Source organism: Peromyscus californicus, unplaced genomic scaffold (genome assembly GCF_007827085.1).
Source record: "Peromyscus californicus insignis strain IS unplaced genomic scaffold, ASM782708v3 Scaffold_12__1_contigs__length_115047231, whole genome shotgun sequence".
Lineage (NCBI taxonomy): Eukaryota > Metazoa > Chordata > Mammalia > Rodentia > Cricetidae > Peromyscus > Peromyscus californicus.
The window spans coordinates 79,428,634-79,444,712 of record NW_026294413.1 but is presented as its reverse complement, the minus strand read 5'-3'; positions in this window follow the sequence as shown (position 1 = coordinate 79,444,712).

Here is a 16,079-nt window from a genome sequence, read left to right as displayed (position 1 = left end):
CAGTAAAGCTACCCAGGGCTGCCCTTTTATTACTATGGAAGCTGCTTGTTTATATGAAAAGCCAGTGTTGTAGGCCGCTCATTCAAAATCTGTTTAGTTAACATCAGTTTTTCATTTTTGTGTGTGGGTGTTTTGCCTGCAAGTGTGTCTGTACACCATGTACATCTCTGGTGTCCTTGCAAGCCAGAAGGGGGTATCAGATCCCCTGGAACTGGAGTTAAGGATTAAAAAAGCACAGAATACATAAAAAACATATATTCGTGTGTAAACCAAATTCTATGGGAGGAAACAACAAAATAAGTAAATATACAGATGGTTATAAGTGCTGGGGGAGATTAAAACACATTAGGAGGAGGAATGGTTTTGCTATTTTGTGTAGGCTGGTTAGCCTCATTGTTGAGGCAACATTTGAATAAAGAGCTTGAAGAAGGTAACAGGGAAAACCAAGTCAGGGTTTATGGGGAGAGACTTGTAGACAGAATAAAATGAGCTTATGCAAAGGGCCTGGGGTGAAAATGTGCCTGGCAGATTTAAAGAAAGGGTAGGATTGAGGCTGGAGCGATGACACAATAGTTTAGAGCCCTGGCTGTTCTTCCAGAGGACCTGGGTTCAATTCCCAGCTCCAGGATGGAATTCTAGTTCCAAGGGATCTGAGGCCCTCTTCTGGCCTCCGAGGGCACTGTTTGAATGTGGTACAGAGATGTACGTGCAGGAAAAACATCAATATAAGTAAAAATAAAAAGTAAAATAAAAAAGGAAGGTCGTGGTATGAGAGAGGAGATCAAATAGTAAACAGACATTAGAACGCATAAGTGCTGAGTCCTTACAAAGCCATTATAATATTCTTGCTCTTACTCTGAGAGGGGTGGAATGTCACTGAAGGACGTCGTAAGCAGAATGAGAGGACTTGACTTACCTTTTAAAAGAATCACGGAGCTGGGCGGTGGTGGCGCACGCCTTTAATCCCAGCACTCGGGAGGCAGAGCCAGGCGGATCTCTGTGAGTTCGAGGCCAGCCTGGTCTCCAAAGCGAGTTCCAGGAAAGGCGCAAAGCTACACAGAGAAACCCTGTCTCGAAAAACCAAAAAAAAAAAGAATCACGGGCTGGCAGTTAGACTGTAGGGGACAAATGTTACTAAATCCTGAATGTAGTTAATATATATATCTAGATTATTAGGAAAAGAAGAGCAGATCTAGTTAACTGGCTAGCCATTTTGTTTCTAACGGTAAGGGGAGAGCAGGTGTGTGTGTGTGTGTGTGTGTGCGTGCGCGCGCGCGCCATTGGAAAACCTTGGGCAGCATTTCTCAGGCACTATCCACATGGGTTTTTGAGACAAGATCTCTCAGCCTGAAACTCTCTGAGAAGGCTATGCTGGCTAGCTATTCATCCCCAGGGATCTGCCTGTGTCCGCCTCCCCAGCACTGGGGTTATAAGTGCAGGCCACTGTGCCCAGCTCTTTCCATCAAGATGAAAAATGGGACCTCAGAGATGGCTCACCAGGTAAAGGATCTTGCTGCTAAGCCTAACAACCGGAGTTCAACCCCCAGAACCCACGTGATAGAGGGAGAGAAGCCATTCCTGCAAGCTGCCCTCTGACTTCCACATCAGGGCCATGGAACATACTCTAAATTTATTAATTAATGTAAAAATAGATAAATGCCATCTGAGGAATAACCTAAGGTCAAACTTTTGCCTCCTTATACACACGCACACACACACACACACACACACACACACACACACACACAGTAAGTTGGCACTGATAAAGGTTACCATTTACATTACTGCATTTCTAGGCTCTCAATACACCCACACCCCTAAGGCACACAGAGGCAAAAGCTTGACTGCTATTCTGACAACCAAGGAAATGTGGGCAGTTGAAGAAGTCTCCCCAAGCTGTGCAGCTAGTGTAGCCCAAGTGTTCCGCTCTCTCCATTGGGCCACACTGTCTTTAAAGGTACAACCAGCAGGAGCTGCCCTCTCTGCTGATTAGAAGGCAGAGCTACAGCCTCTCCCACCCTGCATCTGGGGCACTATTGTCCTAACAAACAGCAGCCTGGAAGTAACCAACACACATCATCAACACACCAGCTGAGTGATGGAGCTGGAGTACCACTGGGGCTGGCATGGTGGGAAATCCCTGGAATGGAGGGTACAGTCACAGACATGTCACTAAAGTGGGGCCAGGTCTTATCACCAAGGGAGGCCACCTTCCCTGCAGCCAACTCTCACGCCTGGGACATTATGAGAGACTCTGGGGGACTTCTTCTCACTCAGTTCATCAACACACATACAAGCCCCAGGATCCAGTTTTTATTCTCAAAGGAAAAAAAGAAATCCTGATTTCTTAGTGACCATGAAGACTCAAGGGAAGCCATAGAGAGAGGATGCAGGGGCCATTTCCCACCAAGTCAGGGTCAAAGGGCCAGTAGACTTAATCTGTCCAGACACACAGCAGGACCCATTATGTAGCGTTTTTGTGTGCAGCCCATTTATCAGGTCCCACCACCAAGCAAACAGTAGCCAGGCCAGCACCATCCCAGCCAAAGCAAACACCCTGCCCCGCCTGGGGTTTTCTGCTCTTAATTTAGCGTGCTGCCTTGCCATGGCTTCTTTCCAGCGCTCATTACCGGGAATTTGTAGGAACAGCCCAGAGAGGACAGTAAAATGGAAGGCTCCCTGCTCTGAGCATGCACTAAGAGCCAGGATGGATCAGCTTGATTTAGGACTCAGCAGAAGTTTAAATCCCTGCCCAGGGCACGTGCAGACAGGTATATGTCCCCCCACAGGGACATTAGTCATCCAAGGCATCAAGTCTGTTCTTCAGGTGCCAAGCACGGGTTTTACATCCGAGGAAATGAGGTTGACTCCTTTCTGGAGGCCCCTCCTATAATCTCCCGTAATGCTCAAATTTGGAAGTGTTTCCAACCAGAAAGGTTCCTTGGAGCAATCCCATACCCACAATCCCCCTCTTCTAAGAGATGCCAGGAAAAGGCCTGCCAAAGGCCCCTGGCCCTCCCAACAAACCTCTAATGTTCCCATTTGGGTTCTGGAGCCCTTCCTGAGGTCAGGAAGAGTGCTCAGGGGATTAGGAGGGACAAGGCCTCAATCCAAGAGCCATCCCCGCCATGTGTGGCCTTGAGCAGGCCATGCTTCCATACGAGCCTCTCAGCGTCTGTCACAGGCAGCACCCACCCTCACTTGGTCAGTGAATCTTTTCAGAGATGAAGTCCCTCAGAGTCTCTCATAATGTTCCAGGCAGCAGGGAAGGTGGCCTCCCTTGGTGATAAGGACCTGGCCCCACGTTAGTGACATGTCTGTGACTGTACCCTCCATTACAGGGATCTTCCATCATGCCAACCCCAATGCTACTCTATCTCCATCACTCAGCTGGGACATAGTGTAGGCACCAGGAATGGTGCCTGGACGGCTGTGTGGTGGTCCACTGATGTGCAGCTGTATGTTGGTCTGTTCATGTGAGGAGCCATGTCCTAGAGTATGGAGTTCTCTGGGCTCTGCTGTGTGCCATCTCTTCTTCAGCCTCCTGGGCACTGCGGCATACTGGTGTCTAGGGGAGTTAGAAGAGCTGAGGTTGGAGCTGGCTCAGACTCCCAGACATCTTCCAACAGCAGCATTAATCCCAACCCAGGCTACTTGCATCAGCAATGTAGAAGAAACGTCAGACCCGAGGCCTAAGGTGGCCCCAGGTCTGACCACACCTGTCCTTGGACTGGAGAGATAAACAGGGATTCAGCTCTGGCTGTGCACTAGAATTACTGGGACATTTCCCAGAGATTTTGATCCCAAAGACTGGAGTGTGTCCTGGGGTGTCTAAAAGACCTCAGAGACGAGCACATGACCTTTGTAAGCTAGGATGTGCCTCGACTGCCTTCCTGTCCTGGAGCTGGGTTAGGACAGGTCAGAATAGATGAAAAAGAGCCAGTGAGAATACTCTGCTGGTGAAGGCGCTTACTGTCAAGTCTGATGACCAAATTCCATCTTCAGTGTCTGCTTGGGGAAAGGAGAGAACTAATGCCCATGGATCATCTTCTGACCTCTCCACGCACAACGTGGCATGAAGGCACACAAGCACACACACACTATAAATAAATTAACTACTTACTTACTTAATCAGTTAAAAAATAAGAACAATACAACGGGCAGTGGTGGTGCACCCCTTGAAACCCAGCACTCAGCCTGGTCTTGAGAGCTGGTTTCAGGATAGACAGGATAGACAGGACTGCACAAAGAAACCCTGTCTCAAAAAGCCACACACACACACACACACACACACACACACACACAAAAAAAAAAAAAAAAAAAAAAAAAAAACAACAACAACAACAAAAAACTAACAACAAAACAATCCCTGCTGAACTCCACAATGGGGCCTCACACACAGCGCCAGCCCCTCAGGACTCCGGGCACAAGCCATGTGGTTTTACCCTCTTATTCCCCACATTCAGTAGGCTGTGGTAATCACCCATCCTGGCTCAGGAGTATCATGCACCCAGAGCCCAGCATCCTCACTCATGGCCAGGCCCCACAGTCCAGTTCTGGCTGGCTGAGTTACCTCTTTGCTGTGCCCTCACCTACTGCACTCCTCAGCCTCCTGGTGCACTGAAATTTTTGTTTTGTTTTTTGAGACAGAGTTTCTCTGTGAAGCAGTCCTGGCTGTCCTGGAATTCACTCTGTAAACCAGGCTGGCCTCAAACTCACAGAGATCTGCCTGCCTTTGCTTCTGGAGCGCTGGGATTAAAAGTGAGTGTCACCACTTTTAAAACATTGTGTTCATCACTCCACCCAAAAGACCTCAGAAGTTCCCTCTTGCTCCTATTATATTAGCCAAACTTTATGCAGATTAAGTATGCATCACCCACACAAGTGCTCACACTTTTTTGAAAAAAAGATCTTATTATTTATTTATTTTGTTCATATGAGTACTCTATCTGCATGTATGCCTGCATGTCGGAAGAGGACATCAGATCCCATTATAGATGGCTGTGAGCCACCATGCGGGTGCTGAGAATTGAACTCAGGACCTCTGGAAGAGCCTGTGCTCTTAACTGCTGACCCATCTCTCCACCCCCAGTGCCCACATTTTTGAATGCTATGGATGTAAGGATTCTGCAAGGATTCAAACACAGATTTAACCTGTAAGTCTAGGGTGGAACTCAAGACTGAATTTTTAAAAGGATTTGTGTGTGTGTGTGTGTGTGTGTGTGTGTGTGTGTGTGTGTGTGTGTGTGTGTTAAGTGGGAGCATCAGTGAAAACCAATGGGGTGGGAATGAGTGTGAGTCTCTGCTCAGGGGGAAAACCTCAGCAATGGGCAAATAAAGTTCCCTTCTGCAGAGCCTGGGGAGTTCAGGATGACAGGGTTTTGGGCCAGCCTCCCCTGAGTGCTGGCTAGTCCTGGAAAAGTCCCTTCCAGCTAACCAAGCCCATCTCTTCAGGCCTGGGAAGCAACTGACTTTCTGATGGGAGTCCAAGCCTGTTTTGCAGACAAGATGACTGATGTGAAGATAAAGACCCGACCTCTACTAAGACAGGAAGCCAGCTGGGAGTGCCTGGGGAATTTGAGGCCAGAGGAGGGGAGCTGTGCTTCTTTGAGGATGGTGTCTGGGAGCACCAGAGGATGGGCAGGGTTGGTGGGAGGCCTTGATAGAGCTATAGACCAGGTGGGCAATGCCAGGGAGGTCCTGACAGAGCTATCGACAGGGTAGGCAATGCCAGAGAGCTGGGGGCAAGATGGGGGTTTCTGCTCACTGTCGGGTCTATGAGAACTCCTAGAGATAGTGCAATTCACTCTCATAATGTACAGGTATGGAAGGTTCCAGGCTGTGACACAGGAGGATGATAATCCATTATAACTTTCTCTTAGCCCACCACTCCAACCTACCCCTGGCCGAGAAGACCAGACATGGCCGTGGCAGGCCAGGCAGGTCTCCAGAGTCTCACATAAGAGAGTACAATGTAGGGCACTTGATGGCCAGGATCTCAGCTCAAACCCCCCACATGACCCTCATGGCCTGGGTGACCAGGGGTCAGGACCCTCGCTTGCCTTGTCCCCAGGGAGCTATGTACCCTGCAGTCCGAGGATCTCAGGGGACCAGAGAAAAGTGGGAAGCTCCCCTGAGCTTGCAGCCATCAGTACTTGGACCTCACCCCACCCTGTTGCATGGGGCTATGGTGAAACTTTATTTGTGCTGAAATGTGATTTTATTTGTATGTTAATAAAGTTGCCTGGAGATCAGAGCTAAGAGCAAGCCATTTAGAAGTCCAGCGTTGGTGGCACACGCCCTTAATCCGATCACATGGCAGGCAGAATCTCTGTGTGTTCAAGGACACAGCCAAGTGGTGACCCGAACCTTTAATCCAGCACCAACCACAGAGACCTGGAGGTCTGTATAGACAGGCAGTGATGAGGAAGTCATGTGGTTGGGTTTACAGCCAATGAGAAGGCAGAACAGAAAGGCAATAAAAAGACAGGACACAGGAAGAAGGTCTATTTCTCAGGGGAAGGATGGCAGCAAGTGGTAAGATAAGGTGGTCTTGGCTAGTGCTCGATCTCTGGGCTTTTAACTCTTTATTTGGCTCTGTGTTTCTTATTTAATAAGACCGTTTAGAATTACATCTACATGGGGCTCTACAGAATTAAGGCCAAAACTCCGATACCCCCAGGGATAATGTAGCTGCCCAGGGGTCTTGCCTCAGTGACTCTCCCAGCACTCTACGCCCTGGCTCTGTGACACAGACTAAGTGAACAGAAAAGGGAGGGGGTGTAGTCAGTGACCGCCTATGTTGGGGTCCCAACCCAGCTACAGTTGGGCTGGGCTGTGGCAGGAGAGGGATAGGTGCCTAGAAATGATGACAGTTGACTAAATACCTTCCCACGCTCCCGGTGTGTCTGTTCCATAAATATAAGGACTCGTGACCCCGGGGGAGAGGACAAGGAGGTAACTCAGTGACGTGGTTTTTGTTTTTTATTTTGTATTTTTCTCCTTTTCAGGCATCTCGCGGAGCTAGGCAGGCCCGCAGCGCTCTGCTTAGCCATAGCCTGGCTTATATGGTTAGGAACCAGAAGCACCGGCAGATCAGACTTGCCTTTCCACAGCTGGAGTCCTTGTCTGCCTGCCACGCACCTTAATACCCATTCTTGTGTGTTCTACCACAGCCAGGAACTGGCTCCTTGTTATGCCCTGAGTGCAGAGCCCACGCTTAATAAACCATCCCTCCATTTGTGAGTGGCACAGCCAGAACCCATGCCTGTTTCTCAGGCTGGTGTCTACCTCCCTGTGGATAAATAATTTAGTCCCATGGGGGAAGAGGCCATTCACAGTCCTCTGGGTCCTGCCATTCATAGTTAAGTCCGTAGTAAAGTTAAGTACCTATAGTACTAGGTAAGGCCAAACACAGCCCTTATAACCTGATTCTAGACAGCTTCTCATGAATCCACAGGATGTAAATACAGATTCACACAAACACACACTGGAGATAACACAGAACTTGCTGGAGGCCCTCAGGATTGGTATCTGTTCCAGGAACACCTTAATACCTCCACCTCCTAGAGCTTGCTGGGGTCTGTTGACTTTCGCTCTCCTGCTGAGACATTATCTTATTGATTAAAATGGGTGGTGCAGCCCCACACAGGGTGTGAAGCAGTCACCCAGGCTGGAGAGGAGGCAGGGAAGAGAGGAGCGCAGCCTGCCCAGAACCCAGGGCCACTGGGGTCCTGGTATGGGTCACTGTCAATCAACCTACCTGGAACCTCTCAGTGGATGCTGGGCCTTTGGTGTGGACCTGGGCTGCACCACAATGAACCTTCCCCCAAAGGTCTCTGCAAATGGGAGGAAGAGATGAATGCTTTGAAAGGATGCTCCAACACTCCCCCTAAGCTCCGTGGAGCAGGGACAACAAGGAATGTCTGAGTCCAAATGTGGAGATAAAAGCGTTCTCTGGAAAGCAACCTGGCCAGTGTGACCCTGGTCCAATCCCAGATAGAATTCAGCCTCTGTCATTTCCTCCACAGGAAGAGAGTAGGGTGGGAGGTGCTTTCTCAGATCTCCCAAAAAGGAGTGTCTGGAAGCCAGAGAGATGGTTCAGCAAGTAAAGGCGTTTGCTGCCAACCCCGACGGCCTGAGTTTGATCTACAGGACCCCACATAGAAGGAAGAAGCTGACTCCTGCAAGTAGTCCTCTGATCTCCGCAGGTGTGACGGGGCATGCATGCCCCACCACACCTACACCATGTGCTCCCCTCACTATAACAATAACAGCATTTTAATTTATTGAAAAGTACTTCAGAGCCTGTTGAATGTACTGCTTGTAGCCAGGAGCCACAGTAGGACCTAATTTACCCTCTTTTACATGGCTAGACTAGATAACATATAGAAAACAACAGCTTTTAGACCTGAGATAAGAGATGGTTCAGGACATTGATCTCCAGGAGAAGGGAGAGTTTTATATCCATCAGAAGGATATAAAACTGTTTAAGCAGCCTCAAGGAATGACACCAGTGACAGAATACCCAGACAAGTAGAGGGTGCCTGGACTGCTCTACTCTGGTGACCCGTCTAGTGAATACCCTAACCACCATCATAGAGCCTTTGTCCAGTGACTGATGGAGGCAGATGCAGAGATCCACGGCCAGGCACCAGGCTGAGTTCTGGGAATCCAATCGATGAGAGAGAGGAGGGATTCTGCAGGTGAGGGACATCGAGATCATGATGGGAGGACGTGCAGAGATGACCGGCCACACTAGTGGAAGCGCATGAACTGTGGACTGGTGGCTGTGGAGCCCCATGGGACTGGACCAGGCCCTTTGGATACAGAAGACGATTGTTTGGCTCGAACTGTTTGTGGGGCACCCAGACAGGGGGGTTGGGATCTGTCTCTGGTGCATGGGCAGGCTTTTGGGAGCCCAGTGCCTGTGGTGTGACACCTTGCGCAGCCTTGGTGCAGTGGAGAGGGGCTTGGACCTGCCTAGGTTCAGTGTGCCAGGCTCTGCTGACTCCCCATGGGAGACCTTGATTTGGGGAATGTGGGGATGTGGAGTGGCTTGGGAGGGAGGGCTGGATGGGTGGGAGGAGGGAGGAAATGGGATCTGTGGGTGGTATGTAGAGTGAGTAGAAAATTTCTTAAAGAAAAATGAAAAAAAAAAAAAAGAACTCAGGACCTTCAGATTATGAGACTGACGCGCTGCCTGGTGATGGGATGGCCAAACACCCTAATTGTTGTGCTAGAAACCTCATCCAATGACTGAGGGATCTGGATGCAGAGATCCATGACTAGGCCCCGGGTGGATCTCTGGGAGTCCAATTAGCGAGAATGAGGAGGGTTTATATGAGCGAGAATTGTTGAGACCAAGGTTGGATAAAGCACAGGGACAAATAGCCAAATGAATGGAAACACATGAACTATGAACCAATGGCTGAGGGGTCCCCACTGGATCAGGCCCTCTGAATGGGTGAGACAGTTGATTGGCTTGATCTGTTTGGGAGGCATCCAGGCAGTGGGACCAGATCTTGTGCTCATTGCATGAGTTGGCTGTTTGAAACCTGGGGCCTATGCAGGATTGTTTGGCTCGGCCTGGGAGGAGGGGACTAGACCTACCTGGACTGAGTCTACCAGGTTGACCTCAGTCTGTGGGGAAGGCTTTGCCCTGGAGGAGATGGGAATGGGGGGGGGGGGGTTGGGGGGAAGGTGAGGGGGACGGGAGGGGGGAGAACAAGGGAATCCGTGGCTGATATATAGAACTGAATTTTATTGCAAAATAAATTAAAATAAATTAAAAAAAAAAAGAATACCCAGACAAGGACTTTCTTTTAATGCAACTTATCTGTGTTTGCAATATAGGCAGAGATTCCCTTTGCAGTTGTACACCTGTGAACTTGGTTCACTCATCTGGTCATTCTTTTAACGAAGACAACACTATCCACCATGACCGAGGTGGGTGACAAAGTCAGAGCAGGCACAGGACCTTGTGTTATAATGAGGGCAATCACATTAAACACACGGCAGGAAAATCTGGTGCACAGAGGTAGGGTAGGTAGGTAGGTAGGCCAGGCTGAGCCTGCTGTCAGAGTGGGTAAGAAGGTGAGCACAGGAGAGGAAGGCACAGGACAGGATAGCAGGTTAGGTGTCCCCTGATGCGAGGAGGCATGGGTCATGGAGTGGGGACACAAGGGATTTGTGGAGAACGTAGAGGGATAGTGCTCCATGACATATGTCCAGGGGCTGCCAGAGTTTTTAGGCATGGTATGTAGAGAAGAGTTGATCATGAGTGTTAGAAGTTGAACATGTGCTGGGCAGCAGTGGCGCACGCCTTTAATCCCAGCACTCAGGAGGCAGAGGCAGGCGGATCTTTGTGAGTTCGAGGCCAGCCTGGGCTACAGAGCAAGATCCAGGAAAGGCACAAAGCTACACAGAGAAACCCTGTGTCGAAAAACAAACAAACAAACAAACAAACAAAAAGTTGACCATGTATGTGTAAAATGTGAGGGAGGGTAGGGTTTCCTTGAATACAGTTCTAGCTGTGTGGATAGCAGCCCCTGCCTGTGGCCCTGGACAAACCACAGAAGGCATCGACAGGGATGCCAAGCCACACTAGGCCTCCTTGCTTTGTTTCAGGTTTCCATGGCTCAACACCAGCCAGCAGGTCGAGCAGTTTAGACAGCGCAAAGAGCAGCCAGCAGATTGCTTGGCTCTCTCCATTTCCCCCACTCCTCGTCTCAAGAAGGCAGCCCTTTCCCAGGCTAGCCCACTACCTCTCTGGCCCTGGGGGCTGTCATCGTTTCTCTAAAACACCAAATGTGTTTGCCCTTTCCACCATCACCTTAGAGTAAAGCAAACATGTCTGCCCTCAGCTCTGTTCCATGGACTTTGAGGTACTTTGCTAGAAAGCTGCTAAGTGTTGCTCTGGTATGAGGATCAGCCACAACCAACAGCAAAATCTATAGGAACCATCCCCGGCCCAGGAGAGGCTCCATATGGGCCTCAGTTCTGTTCCTTTTCTTCAGTGATGGAGTGTTTTCAAATGCATGTGTGGGGTCAACCAGATGTCCCAAAGGGACAAGGCCTATCTTCCACTAAACTGAGTAGATAATGAATAAATCTGTAAGTTCTTTTTCTCTACCATTACTCTTACTGTACACAAGTGGATCACTAGCCTCACATGAGTTTCTGGTTTTGGCACTGCATTTTCTGTTTCAGCAAACTTGGTAGACACAGCAGTCTCCAAAATATTTTCAAAATGTGAAAGCAGAAGGGGGGACTATTACAGAAGGGGAGAAGGTCAGAATGAGGGCAAGAATGGGTGGATATGATCAATGTGTATTATACAAATGTATGGAAGTGTCATAATAAAAGTCATTAGTTTGTGAAAAGTATATGAATGTCCACTGTATTAGCTACCTGATTGTCGCTATGACAAAATATCTAACAAAGCATCTTAAGAAAGGAAGAATTTGGGCTGGAGAAATGGCTCAGTTGTTAAAGGCTAGGCTCGCAACAGCAATAACAACAACAGAATAGACATGGAAAGAGGAATTCTGACTCACATTTTCATGAGAGACAGTCCAGTGTGGTGGGGAAGCAGGAACGTGAGGCAGCTGGTCACACATCTGTGATCAGGCAGCAGAGCATGATGAACACCGCCACTTCTCAGCTCACTTCATCCTTCTCATCGACTCTGGGACCTCAGCCCATGGGAGCAAGCTAGTAAGCAGCATTTCTCCATGGTCTATGCATCTGTTTCTGCCTCCAGATCCTCCCCACCTTGGCTTCTCTTCACGATGCACTATAACCCGTAAACTGAAATAAGCCTTTTTTCCCTCTATGTTGTTTTCTGTGGTATTTATCACAGTAACAGAAAAGAAGTTGGAGCAGTTGGCTTCTCTGGTGCAATCTCCATCTGGTGAGGCACAGAGGCAGTGAGCAAGCACCAGTTTCTTTATTCTCTGGGAACATTCTAAGGTGTACTCTACAGTGTCCCGGATGTCCTAGTGGGGTCAAGGCCCAGTGTCTACAGCAGTCCCCTGATTACCTCCACACTCATCCTTGCCTCCTCTGATTCCTCCAAGGCAACTTCCAGGATAACTTGACAGATGAACAATCTCGCACCATCTTAGATCTGCTCCGAGGAAGCCCAGTGTTGGCCAGGGCATCTGTTTCAGAATTGTGAATGTGGGGGCGTTCAAATAAACCATGGGCTGTGGAAAATGTGAGTCTTCTCAATTCCACCCCCCAACCATGCTTCAAGTGGAGGCTCAGAGTCTATGTTTAAAAACAAACAAACAGGCCGGGCGGTGGTGGCGCACGCCTTTAATCCCAGCACTCGGGAGGCAGAGCCAGGCGGATCTCTGTGAGTTCGAGGCCAGCCTGGGCTACCAAGTGAGTTCCAGGAGAGGCGCAAAGCTACACAGAGAAACCCTGTCTCGAAAAACCAAAAAAAAAAAAAAAAAAAAAAAAAAAAAACAAACAAACAAAAACAAAAACAAAAAACCACCCTGTTCCTTCCAGAAGAAACAATAGCAAAGACTGAACAAGATCAGTATCAGGGGCTGGAGAGATGGCTCAGCAGTTAAGAGTGCTGGCTGCTCTTGCAGAGACTTGGGTTCAATTCCCAGCGCCCACATGACGGTTACTATTGCTGTGATAAAGCACCACCGCTAAAGGAAGTTGGGCAGGAAATGGTTTATTTGGCTTATATTTCCATATCACTGTTCATCACTGAAGGAAGTCAGGACAGGAACTCAAACAGGGCAGGAACCTGGAGGCAGGAACTGAGGAGGCAGAGGCCATGGAAGGGTGCTGCTTTCTGGCTTTCTCCTCATGGTTTGCTCATTCTGCTTTCTTATAGAACTCAGGACCACCAGCCCAGGGATGGCACCAGACACAATGACCTAGACCAATCTATAATGACCAATCACTGATTAAGGAAGTGCCCTACATGCTTGCCTAGAGCCCTATCTTATGAAGACATTTTCTTAGTTGAGACTCCTTCCTCTCGGATGACTTTAGCTTGTGTCAACTAAAACTATCCAGCATAGGGGCTCACAGCTGTCTGTAACTCTAGTCTAGGGGGTACAACGCTGTCTTTCAGCACCAGATAGACACGTGGTGCAAGTACATTCATGCAAACAAATCATTTATGACATAAAATAATACAATAATGAAATCTTTAAAAAATCAACACTAGGCATGACTGCTTATTTAATTGGAGAGTCCCCTCAAATCATCCCTCAGCATCCCATATCCTCACTTCTGGTCACAGCAAGCTGGACCTCCTCTGAGACCAACCTCTCAGTTAGATAAAGCCCCATACAGACCTGTACCATCTGCTCCACATAGACCGTTCTTCTACAGCACCACTGTAAGGAGACTTCCAGGAGCACCCGGCATCCTTGCCTACAACTTAGCCCTGTAGCCACTTGGTTCTATTAGGTGGGCCATTAAAGGTGGCCCCTGCTCTCTCCTGCCCTTTCTCACATAGGCCACAAACCTGAGGCATGTGGGCCTCACTCTCCCCTGGCTCCTGTTTGGAAAGTGTTCTTTCCCTTCTACACAGACATGTCGGTTGAGTGAGTCCATAAGCAAATACCTATGTTGGACGGTCAGGTGGGTGGCCTGTCCTTTTCCTTATCTCAGGGCTCATTCAGGTGGAAGGAAACCCAAGCCCAGCTACTCTGTTTACTCTGGATTCTCTGTCCGTTGTACATGGGATTGATCTGGGGCTTTTTCCCCCCTCCAATCTCTCTATTAGTTCAGCTTCAGAAAATCTCTTATCACCTCCAGATGTTAGGCCCCGCTCTGCCGTCAGGCCTGCCTGGACATTTTACATTTGTCATTAATTGATTTTGCCCTCCCCACTTGGGAAGCACAAATTGACTCTGCCCGTTAGCAGTAATAATTCCCAGAAAAGGGTTATAAATCATGCCTTGTGTCTAGTCCTCTCTCACAGTGGAGCACTATCCACAGAGGGAGGATCTGATAGCCCAGAATCCAAAGCTGGCAGGCCCCCAACACACAGGGGACACTCACCTTGGATGTGTAGGAGAAGGAATAGAGGGAAGGAGGGAAGAAGCAGGTGGGCTGTGTGGCTTTCCCTGGGGACATGTGAAAAAATGTCTGTTCACTCCAGATAGGGCATGGACTACAGGCCTAAGCAACCATTCTACCGAAGTCCAGCTTGGTGAAGCAATGAGCTTCCTTGGTTACTCATGGAGCATGAATGACTCAAAGGCAGCTGGATCTCTGAAAAGCCCACCCCGGCATGGGTGGCAACCTACAGGGTGCATTCCTGGAGCTCTCTGTACAGCTGAAGGCAGCCCTATGGAAGAGTCTCCTCTTTCTAGAAAGTGTTTACTGTACCTCTATCCTGAGGGGATGGCTTTGTGACTCTTGTTAGTTTCTGAGCTTCCTGAATCTAGTGAGGGGACGAGGAGAGGGGGTGCTGTGAGGACCCCATGAGTTGTCCTCATTCATATTTTACCTTTGTGTTTCTTTTATCTCCCTTTTTTGTTTTTAGAGACAAGGTTTCCTCTGTGTAGCCCTGGTGGTCCTGGAATTCATTCTGTAGACCAGCCTAGCCTCGAACTCACAGAGATCCGCCTGCCTCTGCCTCCCAAGTGCTGAGATTAAAGGCATGTACTACCACTGTCTTGCTCAACTTTGTATTTCAATCCCTATAGATTTTATCGTCTAAGGCTTAGACTCTAAGAGTTTTGGGAAATCAGTGGGTGTGGTAGCACACACTTTTAATCCCAGTACTCAGGAGGGAAGAGGCAGGTGGATCTCTGTGAGTTCGAGGCCAGTCTGGTCTACATTGTGAATTCCAGGCCAACCAGGGCTACAGAAGACACTGTCTCAAAACAGTTTTGAGAAGTTCCCCAACCACATGGCTGTGTTCTTGAGAGAGAGCTCCAGGCTGGAAGCATCAGAAACCAGAACCAGCAGGGAGGTTTCAGAAAAGATGACTCCCCAGCTCTCCTCACACCCCCTCCAAAATGGACTACACCTGTTCTTGCTCTGAATTCCAAGCAGCCATGTTCCTGCTTCACCACACACCAGTGACGTTGTGTTGTGCTCTGGGTTGGGCCTCATAGCAGAGGAGAAACTCTGTTACTCTCTCTCATAAACTTGGAAATCATAACACTTCACTCCCCTGCTTTGGTTTTCCTTAAGGCCCCTTTCTAGTTTTGTTAAGAGACGCCATGACCAAGGCAACTTATAGAAGAAAGAATTTACCGGGGCTTGGCTTACAGCTTCAGAGGGTGAGTCTATGACTGTCAGGACAGGGAGCGTGGCAGCAGGCATGCATGCTGGCACTTGTAGTGGTAGCTGAACCCTTACGTCTTGATCTGCAAATACAAGGCACAGAGAGCACTAACTAGGCCTGACATGGGCTTCTGAAAGCTCAAAGCCCACTCCCAGTGACACACCTTCTCCAACAAGGCCGCACCTCCTAATCCTTCCCAAACAGTTCCACCAACTAGGAACTAAGCATTCAAATATATGGGCCTATGGGGGGCCTTTTTATTCAAACTACCACGCTCCTCTCCCTCCAGCATGAGTACTCTCTCATCTTCACTTCATCACAGAAGTAATGGTGGTTGCTTGTACTGACAGGCTAGCCACAGCATCTGCACACCACACCTTCTTCTAGTTGATGCCCATACCTGTGATGTTCACACTCCCTTTGACGGTGGCAGCTCAGTGCCAGAATCCTGCCTGCTGAATTACTTGACCCAAAGCTATCCATTTCACAGTGCCAGACACCTGTGAAATGACCACCAAGTAAATGATCTCATGGATACGCTGCCTTTCCACATGGGATCAGAGAAAAAGGCAGAGAAGTGAACCCAGAGCTCATCTCTGTCTCATTTATTTTATATGGAATTTCCAAAATAGGGAAGTCTATTGGAGACAGAAAACAGATTCCCATAGGCTGAGGGACCAGACTTGGGTGAAGTGGGAAGCGGTAGCTAATGGGGGAGGGTTCCTCTTTGAAGCAGTAATTGATAGCAGTGTGGTCTTATAACTCTGTGGATATAGGACAAACCACGTGCAATGGTCAGTGT